Raw genomic sequence first — 12,460 nt, 5'->3', positions numbered from 1 at the left:
TCAACCCACACCTGCACTCCACCAGAATGGACTCTGATCCAAAATCAGTGGGAATCTTCCCATTGTCTTCAGTGGGCTTTGAACCAGGCTCTTAGAGCTAGCCAGAGACAGGGTCAAAAATATTTTTTTCAGGGATGCTTTAGCAGTACAAAGAAAAGGAGTACTTGTGGCACCTTAGAGACTAACAAATTTATTAGAGCATAAGTGAGCTGTAGCTCACGAAAGCTTATGCTCTAATAAATTTGTTAGTCTCTAAGGTGCCACAAGTACTCCTTTTCTTTTTGCGAATACAGACTAACACGGCTGCTACTCTGAAATTTAGCAGTACAAGTAAGGGAAATGAACTCTACCAGAGGGAGGAACTCTCAGGCGTCCTTACTCCCTTACAATCCAAAAACTGAGTTTTTATATATTCATATATTCAGGTATGTATATAAACTTGACACAGTAAAATGTATCAGATGCTCTGTAGCCATTATGGGCCCTGTTTCATATTATGGAAAGATACAGTGTTAAGAAAAATGTCTTTATTAAAATTTATGTAATAAAAAAGTCTTGTTACCAGTGATGTTCAAATTTTAACTCATCTATTTTAATTAAAATAATTAAAATCCCTTGTTCCTAATAAGGGCTAAAATTGTGCTGTATGAGAAGTGCAAAAGTATGTTGGAAACTGTTATAAGCTTCTTGTTTTGTTTTGTTTTAAATTCTCTGGGTCTAGTCTAGTTTTTAATGAAGTCAGTGGCAAAAGTCTCAGACCAGGCCTCAGCACTCTTAAAAATCAATATGATGTTTTCAAAAAATTTTGTACATGCAATAAATAATTGGCTCCAGGGCCGAACCCTGCCTGACAAACTCCAGCTGGCATCACATGTTTATGGCTGAGTTTTAAATTGCTGGAAGTAGGAGTTATACTGAAAGTGATAAAGCAACTGTTGGATGGATGAATTGGTTGCAATGTCAACAGCAGTGTTCTGTTTAATTGTTCTAAAGAAAATAAAAGTACCAAATAAAAGGAAAGATGATGCCTATTTAATTAGTCACATATATATGGAATACTTATTGAGTATTCTTTCAGTTAGATAGATAAAGTTCCATTGAACCCAATGGAATTTCATATTTCATTTATTTGAATTATTTGAGTACCCATTCTAAACACTAAGCACTTTATTAAACCGCAAATAATATTTCATGACACACTATGGGGAATTCATGTAGGCACTTGCAGCCCTTGTATGCAGACTTCACCACTGTAAAAGCTCAACAATGCCACTGTATGCTCACTGCCCCTTGGAAAATATTCCTGGTGTAAGGGTTTCCCCAAATGATCAGCATAGTCAGCTCTACACCACAACATACAGGACCCTTGAGTTTATTCTAAGCCCAGGCTATTTCCAGTGGTACCCATAGGTTTGGTTATAGCCAGGACACAGCCTTTGAGTCTGCCCTAATATTTGTCTTGGACTAAACTGGCCCTGGCAGTCCTAAGATCAGGAACTGATACCCTCCCCTTCAGCTCTTCACTGGACTCAGCATCAGTGCAGAGATGTTAAGTCATTTCAGTAGGTTCAGTGAACTGCCCAAGGGGAAATAAAACCTACCCTCCTTAACATCAACATCTATCAACAGTCCCACTACTTCCCCATCCCAGCAATCCATCTCCACCAAATGCCCAAGAAAGAAGGTGGGCTTTTCAGCCTATGTGAGTAGCAGGGCAGAATTCGGCATTGAATACTGTAAGTACATGATATAACTATTTCTGGGTGGCATTTTCAAAAGCACGTAAGGGAGTTAGGCATCAAGTTCCCATTGGTTTTCAATAGAAATTGGATGCTTAACTCCCTTAAGGCATTTTGAAAATTCCATCCTCTGTCAATAGCATTCCATATGATAGCTATAGAATTTATAAAAGCAGGAGGAATTGGTGTGAAATATCTTTTGTGAACTCTTGTTCAGTTGGCACAATAAATCTGAGCCTAGAGTAGAGCTTTCATTCTGTTTCATGTTAAGGATTTTTTTACGTCAAATATATTTGGTGTCTGAACTGATTACATTCAAATTTCTGTTGTTCTCAGACATATCGAATGTACAATTTAACATTTTAAGGAAGTTACCAATTTTATTTGAGGACTGCAAGTAAACTCATTAATACTGTGATCAAAGATTTGCTTTGGATTTTCTTTGTTTGTCCTTACAGTAAGACTGACCCAGTGAATTGCTCAGTTTTTTAATCTAATTGCAAAATTGTCATGCAAATTGGTCAGACACAAAATCTATTTCCCAAACTTTACAGTTATGATAATAATGAAAAAACATTTTACTCTCTCATCAAAAAAATTATTTATTCCTGACAAATGGGCAGATAGAATTTTGTAAGATGGCAGTAAACAATGTATAAGCCACCTAAACACATCTTGTTGCAATGAGGAGTTTCGGAGTCAGAATACACATTTTTTCCTGCCAACAGGTTGAATTTGGATTCAGACAAAAGCAAAAACAGTGACACTTTTTGAAAAGAGTAATGTATTTTTTCACTTCAGAAGAGAGCAGGTTATTGACTTAGCAAACCATAGCATGAGATGAGCCATTTCTGGCAATCTTTCTCACTTTATTTGCAGGGTTTTCAAGTTTATTTTTCAGTTAAGGCTGATCAAGTACTCTCCACACATTATTTATCCAGAGAAGGAAGGTGCTCTTGATATAATCCTACTAACTTCTAGTCATAACATGTAAATTACTGTTAGGCATAATCCTTTTACTAAGGAGCAGCTATTATTTTATTTATTTTTTTCATTTAGAAATACAACTGTATCAGCTTGGAAGTAAAATATGACTTTGCACATGTATAATACAATAAATGAGACTGCTCTTCTCCTATCTAAGATAAATCTGAGTGCATTAACTGGCAGTTCTATGTAAAACTGGACCCATTACAATACCTACTCTGCAGTGTCCTTGAATTCAGACTTATTTATTTGTCTGAGTATTAAAATAGTTCAAAAACATTACAATTATTATGAACGAATTGTGAACTTAGATACTACATGCATATTACTTAATAATTCTATTTCCTAAGTAATGTAGTTTGAAAATAAATAAAAATATTTTTCTAGTGAAAAATCACTTCTCTGTTAGTTTTAACTTTATGTTTTTAATTTCAGATCTCCTTCCCCTTCCAGAGGAAGTTAGTGATGCCATAGCTTTAATGTCTCTTTTAGCTGCAACTCAAATGTTCACTTTCTGTTAGAAAATCTAAACTAGGAGATATGCTATTTCTCCTGATTTGGAATTCATTAAAGGCAAGTAAACTGTAAATTAAAGTGGTGGTAGGTTAATCCAAAATGCAGAGCTTTAGCAACATTAGCTTGAAAAGAAAGAAAACCTTTCTTTTTAATGCAATTGTCTGTGAAGCTGTAACTTTCAATTGCATAGTTGCCACGAGCACAACAAGCTCACTATTCATTGCTTTTAAAAATCCAAATATAATCTCTCTGATTTGGATTTTCAGTAGAAAGTAAAAAGGGTAAAACGAAGTGGTAGCAGCTAAACCAGGAATTAAAGCCACTGCACTGCTGACCTCAGAAGGATCTTGGTCTGGAAGAAGGAGACCTGAACTAAAGAAAGGTTTTATTATACTCTTCTTTTAGAATATTTTTCCTGCTAATATATGTTTCTTTCTCCCTTTCTTTTAATATTTATGAAAAAGTAAGATTAGGGTGAAAGATTAATGTGATGGTTTCGTCTTTGTTACTCTTTGGTGCTCTTACTGGGGGTGCAGCAAATACCTGTCTGTTACTGTTTAAATGAGTAAAGATCTGTTTTTATTCCAAGTGTTGATTATGTCTGTCCCCTGTAGATATGGTCTACCATGAGGACAGCAAATAAGTGCAGAAAATGGACTGTATGGACATACTAGAATGCCTCCTGTTCCATACACCATGTGGAAAGGGCAAAAGGTCCTGTTCAGAATCATAGCAATAACAGGCCAGCCCCTTCTGGTGAGCTGTAGTGGACAAAAATGACAATCCTGCAATAAGGGGATGTCAAAGTCTTGTTGTGTCATTATTTTTATCTAACAGTGCAGTGTCTTTTTCGAATCATTTTGTCTTTTCCTATAAATGGAGAAGTCCCAATATGATTTTGTGATACTGTATTAATAAATGAACTAATAAATTAATCTGATGTAATGGGACATTACTAGTATGATTTGATGGGCCATAAAAATGAATACAGTTTTCTGTACTACTATATAATTACTATATATTTGTCAGTAAAATAATTGAAAAAAAGGCCTCTTTCTTGACATTTTTATCTTACTAATGGCAGTTTTCATTCAAAAAGGGTCTGTATGAAAGAGCATTTTTGTGCCATGAAAGAGCATCTAAAAATCAGTTAACGGGTACCTGGAGGTAGGAGATACAAAACATAGGCATTACCTATACAAGTGTTTTTTTCCACTCAGGAAAATTCAGTCTACTGCTGTTGCCTCTTGTACTCAGACTTGGACATCTCAGCCATCACTGCACCTAATGATAACTTGGGGGTCAATCCTGGGAGGTGCTATGGTCCTTCAGCTCCCATTGAAGCCAGTGGAAACTGGGGATGCTCAGCACCTTGCAGGATTGAATCCTGAAAGAGCAATATCATCTTCATAATTCTTTGTACTACAATGGTCCATTAAGGGACATCTCCACCAGCTGTGTGTAATATTGAAGATGACCAACACACTGAGCATACGATAGAAGATCACTGGTGCCCACACATAGGGTGGGAGCTCTGAGAGGATGACTGACAACATCTCTGCAGCTGTTCAGCCTTATAAAGAAACACAAAATGCCTCTCAAGAATCTGCTTACAGGCATTTCCAGGCTCTGGATCATGCTGCTTGTAATATATTCTGTCGATCTTCCGTACTTCTCTCTGTTGCCTGAATGTGGCTAAGGTGTGCAAGTTGATTTATCGTCTGTGCCCCACACAAACAGGGCATAGTTGAAGGTAAGGATCTCATGCAAAACTGACATGAGAAGTTTATTTTTTGCTTTTGCCCATGTGTTCGTTCATAAATTCCATATTCTCCAAGGGTAAATCACAAAGAGTAGAAATAAAATATTTCAAATTTGACCTTTAATGAAATATCCTAATCTACATTACAAAAAATTGGACAGTCAATAATACAGTGGGAATGGAAACAATAATACCACTTACCTCTTGTTTACATTACTAACAAATATGAATACTCTTTGCTTGAATTTAATCCACCAATGCCTAGAATTGCACTTCTATTTACCAACTGGTGTACACAAATCTAATCCAGAAAATGTACCTAGTTTGGGGTAGCAAGTTATCTGTATAGCCATCAGAAGCCAGTTTGTATATTTTACAAGGTACAGTGTGAGTATACTAGATTATAGAGAAAAGAAGTGAGAAAAATACTTTATCAAAATGATCAATTCTTTTTCATAAACTTTGTTCTTAAGTGTTCGAAGATGCAGTTTCATTAGGTGAAATTCATTCTTTCAATAATTTAAACCAGTTTATCAACTTCAATTTACTTACCCTAAAAAGCAGGTTCATTACCATCACTGAAGAATCTGTTGCTTGCTAACAAATTTTCAATATGCAGTTCAGGATAACAGTTCCTCCTAAAACTGTTCTGGTGCAGCAGTTGATTGCCTGTGTTATTTAATATAATCAGACCCAACAATTTTAGAAGTTCTTGTCATATTACAAAATATCCCCAGCTACATAAGCACATGTGTAAGTTTAAGCACATAAGTCCTAATGTATTCAAAGGAATCCATTCACATATTTACAGCTACATTTTAAAGTATCTTGAGGCCTTAGAGATGACCGTAAATTTCAATGGCTTTCCTTCTGCTCTCTAAAAGAAAAGGAGTACTTGTGGCACCTTAGAGACTAACAAATTTATTTGAGCATAGGCTTTCATGAGCTACAGCTCACTTCATCGGATGCATTTCACGAAAGCTTATGCTCAAATAAATTTGTTAATCTCTAAGGTGCCACAAGTACTCCTTTTCTTTTTGTGAATACAGACTAACACAGCTGCTACTCTGAAACCTGTCTTCTGCTCTCTGTGTAACACAAACACAAGATTCTATAGGGATGAAATCCTGACCTCAATTAAGTCAATAATAGTTTTGCCATTAATTTCAGTGAGGCCAGGATTTCACCCAGGGAGGAGATTAGGTGTAACTTGCTTTCTGAAACAAATCATAATGATTTTGCATCAGTTCCCTTTCAGACCAAACACATCCCACTAGTGTACGTCTAATTCTGCACAACACATATATAAGTATTCCAGTGGCAGAAAACGAATATCAAAGATGGCAAGTATGCCAGTTTACAAAGCTTTTGTTTGAAGCACAAGAAAATCAGTAGGCAGTGATAAACCACAACAAAATAAGGGTCAGTTCAATGATATTGAAATTGAGATAGTTAAGGTCACAATGCATAGAATAAAGACACTTTTGTTTCACTTCTTCATAGATTATTTAAATTTCATTCTTTAAGCAGAGTGCTCACAGAGAGCTAAAATATTCTTTTTGACTATTAGGAAGAGGGAGCTAGATTACAAATATTTTTTAATTTAGGTTGTGTTATTGAATGTTTTTCTGATTAAAATACAGGTTGATTCCTGGAGCTAGAACAAGTACTAGTTAGCACTGTGCAGCCTTCTGCACTAGTCCTACAAATGTGCCCACTCCGGATCCAATTTATTGCAGACTCTTAGTGAGCAAGCAATATTCATTGTTTGGAAATAAGATTTGCTTTTGCTGCATTGTCTTGTGCCAATTAAATAGGTTGAGATTATAAAGCTTATTACATATTACATGACATATGTGACCTGCTGTAGGCCAGACTTGAACAGAGTCGTCCAGATGCTAGAAAGCGAATTTATCTAACATTCTGCAAAGAGTTCAAAAATCTCTTTTGCAAAATTGCACTGAGTATGGCAAAATAGCTAGAGTATGGAAACAATTCAGCTGGCCAATAAAATGGAATGTAAAACCCAAGAAATTAGCCATTGAATAAACAGATATCATTGAAAAAGACACAGAAATTCTTTTTTTTTCTTTAAAGTCATTTAGTTTCAGTGAGTTTATTGTTGGCTCCCAATTGGTTACAATTTACATCTAGTTGGCAGTGTACATAGAATTAAGCCAAATTTTGTATTGGAGATAACTGCTTAGTAACAGATGTCTAATGTTTCCTAACACATTAAGTTCATTTATTAGCTAGCTCTGTAAAACTAAATAATAGGGTAATTACAAATTTCTGTCATTTTCTCATTCTTTTTTGAGTGCCTGAGTGATTAAGATTGTGGTGACTCTTGATACATTTCAAGCCCTATTTAAAATTTATTTCAAAGTAATTCTTTGTAGTTTTATGCAGCAATCTGTTAGTTAAATAGTTGGAAAGTGGACATTCCAAAATACTATGCAAATGGTCAAAAGCTTTCCTCACCACAACCTCCCAGCATAACATGTGTTATACAAATACTAAAGCTTGATTCAGTGACTGCTGTTTGAAACTAATGGGAAATTCTGTGCAATGGGATTTCTGCACAGTGACCAGCAACAGGTTGGGGCCTCTTGAAAACTTTTTTTTTTAACATATAAAGTCAGTTAGTGCTAAATGTGATATAAAATCAGGATACTGATTGGAACTCTTTGAATTTTGGGAAGGAGGTGGTTTGGATACAAGCCCTAGGGTGATCAGATGTCCCGATATTTAATTGTTTGTCCCGCGTCCCGACTGGTGTACGGTCAGGATGCCATTTGTCCTGATATTTTGCTTCGGCTGCACTCCGACTTTTTTTTTTTTTGCTTGGGGTGGCAAAAACCCTAGAGCCAGCCTTGGTGTGAGGGGTGAGCCTGTGGCTTTCCCCCCCTCCCTCCATGTGTCCCGATATTTTGTTCTTGTCATCTGGTCACCCTAACAAGCCCCCAGACCAAAATCTGCCGAAACAAGAACCAAAAGAAGCCTGATTTCTAGTATTTGTTTTGTTTTCTGAGATATCGAAAGGATAACCATTTTCATGAGATTTCAGAAAAATAAGGTGGGCAAAATTGCTTCTATGCAGATTTGCAAAAAATTTTAGTAGAACAGCTCATGAGATTTTGTTACCATCAAAACTATAGCTTATGTTTTATTTGGATCTGAATACCTCCTTTTCTGTCCATCTATAACATAAATGGACATTAAACATCCAAGGCAAGGAGATTAGACACCTAAATGTCCGTTAAAACAAGGGGAATCTCTCCCATTAAAAGAGTGAGGTATTATTTTTATCTAAGGAAAAAAAGATCTTGAGGGAGTTAGGCAGACAGTTCCCACTGGAATTCAGTAGGTGTTGATTGCTTAACTCCCTTCATCTCCTCTGAAAATCGCTGCCTAAATTCTTGAAAACGGTTTAAAAGAAGTTTGGTTGCTTTGCATGGATAACTTGGGTTATAAGGCATGTTTGGTTTTTTTCCTCCTACCAGCTGAATACTTCAGTGAGAATCCATGGTCGCTAAGAATAAGCTAACTCCCCCTTACACATTTGACACATCAACTTTTTTTTGTTTGAAAAAGTTCAATCCACCTTTTTTCCTTTGTATTCTCACTTGTCGTTTTCCTGGCCCTCGGCCTAGTGGTTCTAGGACAGAAGTGGAAATGCATAAATATCTTGAAAAAGGTTGTTCTTGAAATATTTCTTAGCCCAACTAAGGAAGGAAGTACCAGAAATCTCAGTATAGCCAATTTCTTTCAAATTCACTGAGCTGCTGTCCAGATCCAAGAATTTCTGAGCATTTGAATATGGTTCAGAGAAGTATTTGGACCTTTGCATACTGAACCACACTTCAGAACCTCTCTGTGGCTGCTTATTGTACCCTCTATACATTAATTACTTTATTAAATTATATAACTAAATATTATTTTTATGGCTGTCACCAACCCTTCCAGAGGTCAAAAAGGATCCTGGCTAGTTCAAACAAACCTGGAGAGCCCATTTATGAGGCCAGATATCTTCTCCCCTAACCTACCTCAAACACTTCTGCCATGCCAGCTGGAGAAAGGTTTTAGAATCTCTGTCATGGAAATCATTAAGAAATATGACCAGAACTTGTGTGTATATTTTTCCAAGGGGATTCAAGTTATTTCAGATTGTACAACACACCAGTTATCACTAGAGCATGAGTAATAAACATCCCACTAGCATTTCATCCTGTCCCTGCTGGGGTGGGTTCCCAAGGATCTGGATGTCTCTGGCAGCAGCTGCTTCTTTGAACTGCCCAAAACAAGATATGCCTGTGTATATATATTATTTAACTTTCACATGTATCTGTATTTCATTGACCTGCCCTCCTATTCCTTTATGACTAAATGCACTTTGGAGAATATTTTTGGAATTAAGCAAATTCACTATAGAATAACTCATGTAACATGTGGTTGGTAAAATTATAAGATACAGCTTCTCTTTTACATGAAATTGAGTATTCTTATTTCAGTGTTGTAGACAGAATGTTTTGAATGTACTATATTTGCCCATTGTCTGTCATTAGTAGTGTGACTGAAACTGATTCTGAGAGACTGCACACTCCAGTATCTCTCAGTTTTTGATTTAGAAAGCAGTACACAATCAAATTAATGGATAAGAAGATAGTAGATTGAAGTCATATCCTTTTAAGGGCAACTAGGATAAAGAGTTGATTCCTAATTTATGGCATGAACAGGCATGTTCTAACTCTGATATTTTTGCTTAAATTATATTATAGATTTATTGCTAGGTTTTCCCAGTGTTGAGTTATATGACTCCTGTTAAAGTTAGCTCTATAGCTAAAACCCAATCTAAATCTTTGACTCTTAGAAGTAGGGGCTAAATTTTCTCCTTAGATATGTACAGAAAGTTTTCCATGGCCTAGGGGGCCAATCTTTTTTTAATTGACATCCAGGAAATCAGAAGTAACTGACTTCAGTGAAGTTACTCCAGACTGACTTCAGTTTTTTCAAGGATTTCCATGCACATATATAAGGGCTGAATTTGGCCCTAAATAATTTTCCTTAAGATGAGAATAAGATGCGAGTCTCCTACTTTTATAGGAGGTTGAATGGGATCAGAGTTTGACCTTTACTTTTAGGAATGAAACAGAATTAGGGTGTAATTATCATTTTTAGACAAAATAGGATTGTTGTCTGGTCTGTATGCTTTCTTTTACATATATTTTTGTTTCAGAATATATATAATTCATTTCTTTCTTTTCTATAATGCCCATGACAAAGTATCTGGGACACTGTACAAAATTTGCTCTGCAGTCTTCATTGAACTGACCAAAGAAGACCAGTCTATCTACCAAAAAAAATTAGCCAAACAGAAGAAAAAATAAATAATGCATTGTAGAAGCTTAAAAATATTTTCTTTTAATTTTTTTTTTAATAAGACAGAATACCCAACTTAAAAGCTGTCAGTAGAGCATCAGTTTTTGTGACTCTATACAGAAAGATGAAGATTATATGCTTGCTGCAAAATGCTCTTTTGTACTGGGGGTTTAAAAGAGGGTTCGTGAAATACCCAAGAATCAGAAAGAGCACCTGTTCTTCTGTACTCTATTTTGGGAGGTTGGGGCAGGATTTCTCCTCTCAAATGGAATTGTATGTACTGTACATAATTTATGCAGCACTCTGTAGTCTTTCTGCATAAAAGGCATTATAGAAATGAAAACAATTTATTCCATGTCTTTCCTATGTAAAAACTGATCACGGAGGCCTAAATAACATTTGAAAACATGCACTTAGCATGTCAGATCCCCTGCTTCCTGAGCATTGGGGCAATCCAATCAAGTTTCCCAGGACAGGGGAAAAGGGCTGGACTACCGGATCCTATGCCTCCCTGACATCATGGGTTGGCCAGCATGGCACTCCCCAAGTGCATATCACATGTGCTATGTTGTGGAATAAATGACTTGGTTTAGTGCATATAAAACTCATTTGATAAACCCAGTCACCACATTGTCTTGCTCCTTCCTGCCACACCATTACAAAATGAGTTTCCACAGGTACAGGCCAGAATCAGGATGGCTAATGTGGTGCTTTGTGACTTGGAAATGGGAAGCATTCCATCAGTTGTTTCAACACTGGGGTGCAAATCCTTGACAGGATCTCAGCCCTACCATTACATCTAAACCCTAGAAACTATTAAATGTAGCAAATCAGCCAAAAGGGCTAAAATATCAGAAGTCACAAACTGTAATATATTTATAGTTTAAATCGGTCCAGGCAGCCAGACTGAAGTAACATCTCACCTGACTGGACTGCAACTGCTAATATAATTTGTTCTTTGTTATTTAGAAATAAGGAGATTTATAAGTAGACCTTTTATTTACTGACAACACTTAGTTTTTATGTTGCCAGTTTAATATGCACATCATGGCTAGTATAAAATGATCAGTAAGCAGCCATGTCATGCAAGGTTATTCCAAGTACTAAACAGACTCAGCAGTGATTAGCTTTCAATATCAGATGCAGTCAGACTGCTATGGCCATAGGTTCAAGGTTACTGAGAGAATCTGACGACATTATAAATAATAAAGCAGAACTCAACTAATTTGTCATCAGAAACCACAAGATAGGATTGCCTTATATTACATTTTAATTTGGTCTTTGTTATATTTGGCCACTCCAAACTCCTTCCCTGCCCCCACCCCCCCATCCCTCTTTTTCTGCTCCTTTGTTACTTGGAATAGGTCAACTGCTGCTTTCCCTGCCCTCACAATGTCCTTTCACTTTTAAAAAGAATAAAGAATGTTGGTTTGAGGGGAATAAAGTGGGAGTAAATTAGTTACATTCCATTATTGAATTAGATTAGATTATTCAGTGTCAGCCCTGACAGTTTAGATAGATAGATTAGCTACATTAAAAAGATAGGTGGATGGATAGGTGTATATGATCATCAATAACATTATAACATTTTATCATGATTGTATTATTATGAGAAAATATTAAAACCTTATCTGTAGTGAGCCATGCTTACTTGTTATGTTATCATGAAATAGCAGTTTGTAGGCTATTTGGATCCTCTAAATGCAAAATATGGACATAAAATTAAATATTATATATTGGAAAACTCACTAAACAATTCCTACCCTGCATGCTTGTGTTCATAATCCTCTCAACATTACTTTCACATACAATTCTATGTTCCTGAAAGTCAAAGGTTGCATTTGACTATGCACATGCACTGGGGACTTTTTTTGGCAGCTGAATGCCTCCTTGTCCAAAGTTTATTAAGTGGGTGGATCCTGTTCATCCATCTGCCTTCTGAGCCTTCTAAAAATACCATAATCCTCAACAAGGAGATATTTTAAGGGATTCATGTTCACAAGTATATTTGTGGGAAGCTTATTTTGGCAGGCTTGCATGTGTCAGATTTGCATGCTTGCATAGTTAGTGCTTTGTG

The 12,460-nt window shown here is 36.2% G+C and overlaps 1 protein-coding gene across 5 annotated transcripts in view; it reads left to right on the top strand.

Moving 5' to 3' along the window:
- The window catches only part of PRKG1 (protein kinase cGMP-dependent 1), an 869,388-nt gene that overhangs the window by 797,061 nt on the left and 59,867 nt on the right, over positions 1-12,460 (top strand). Inside the window, exon 1 of one of the 5 annotated variants that reach the window (XM_038411701.2) lies at positions 4,946-4,995. The exons of the other annotated variants lie outside the window; for them this stretch is intronic. The gene's annotated coding sequence lies outside the window, so the exon portion shown is untranslated. Of the gene's footprint in view, positions 1-4,945; positions 4,996-12,460 lie in introns of those variants that run through there. 5 annotated transcript variants of the gene reach the window in all.

Source organism: Dermochelys coriacea, chromosome 7, assembly GCF_009764565.3.
Source record: "Dermochelys coriacea isolate rDerCor1 chromosome 7, rDerCor1.pri.v4, whole genome shotgun sequence".
Taxonomy (NCBI): domain Eukaryota; kingdom Metazoa; phylum Chordata; order Testudines; family Dermochelyidae; genus Dermochelys; species Dermochelys coriacea.
The sequence above is the reverse complement of the archived record's forward strand: the minus strand, read 5'-3'. Positions and strand labels throughout refer to the sequence as shown.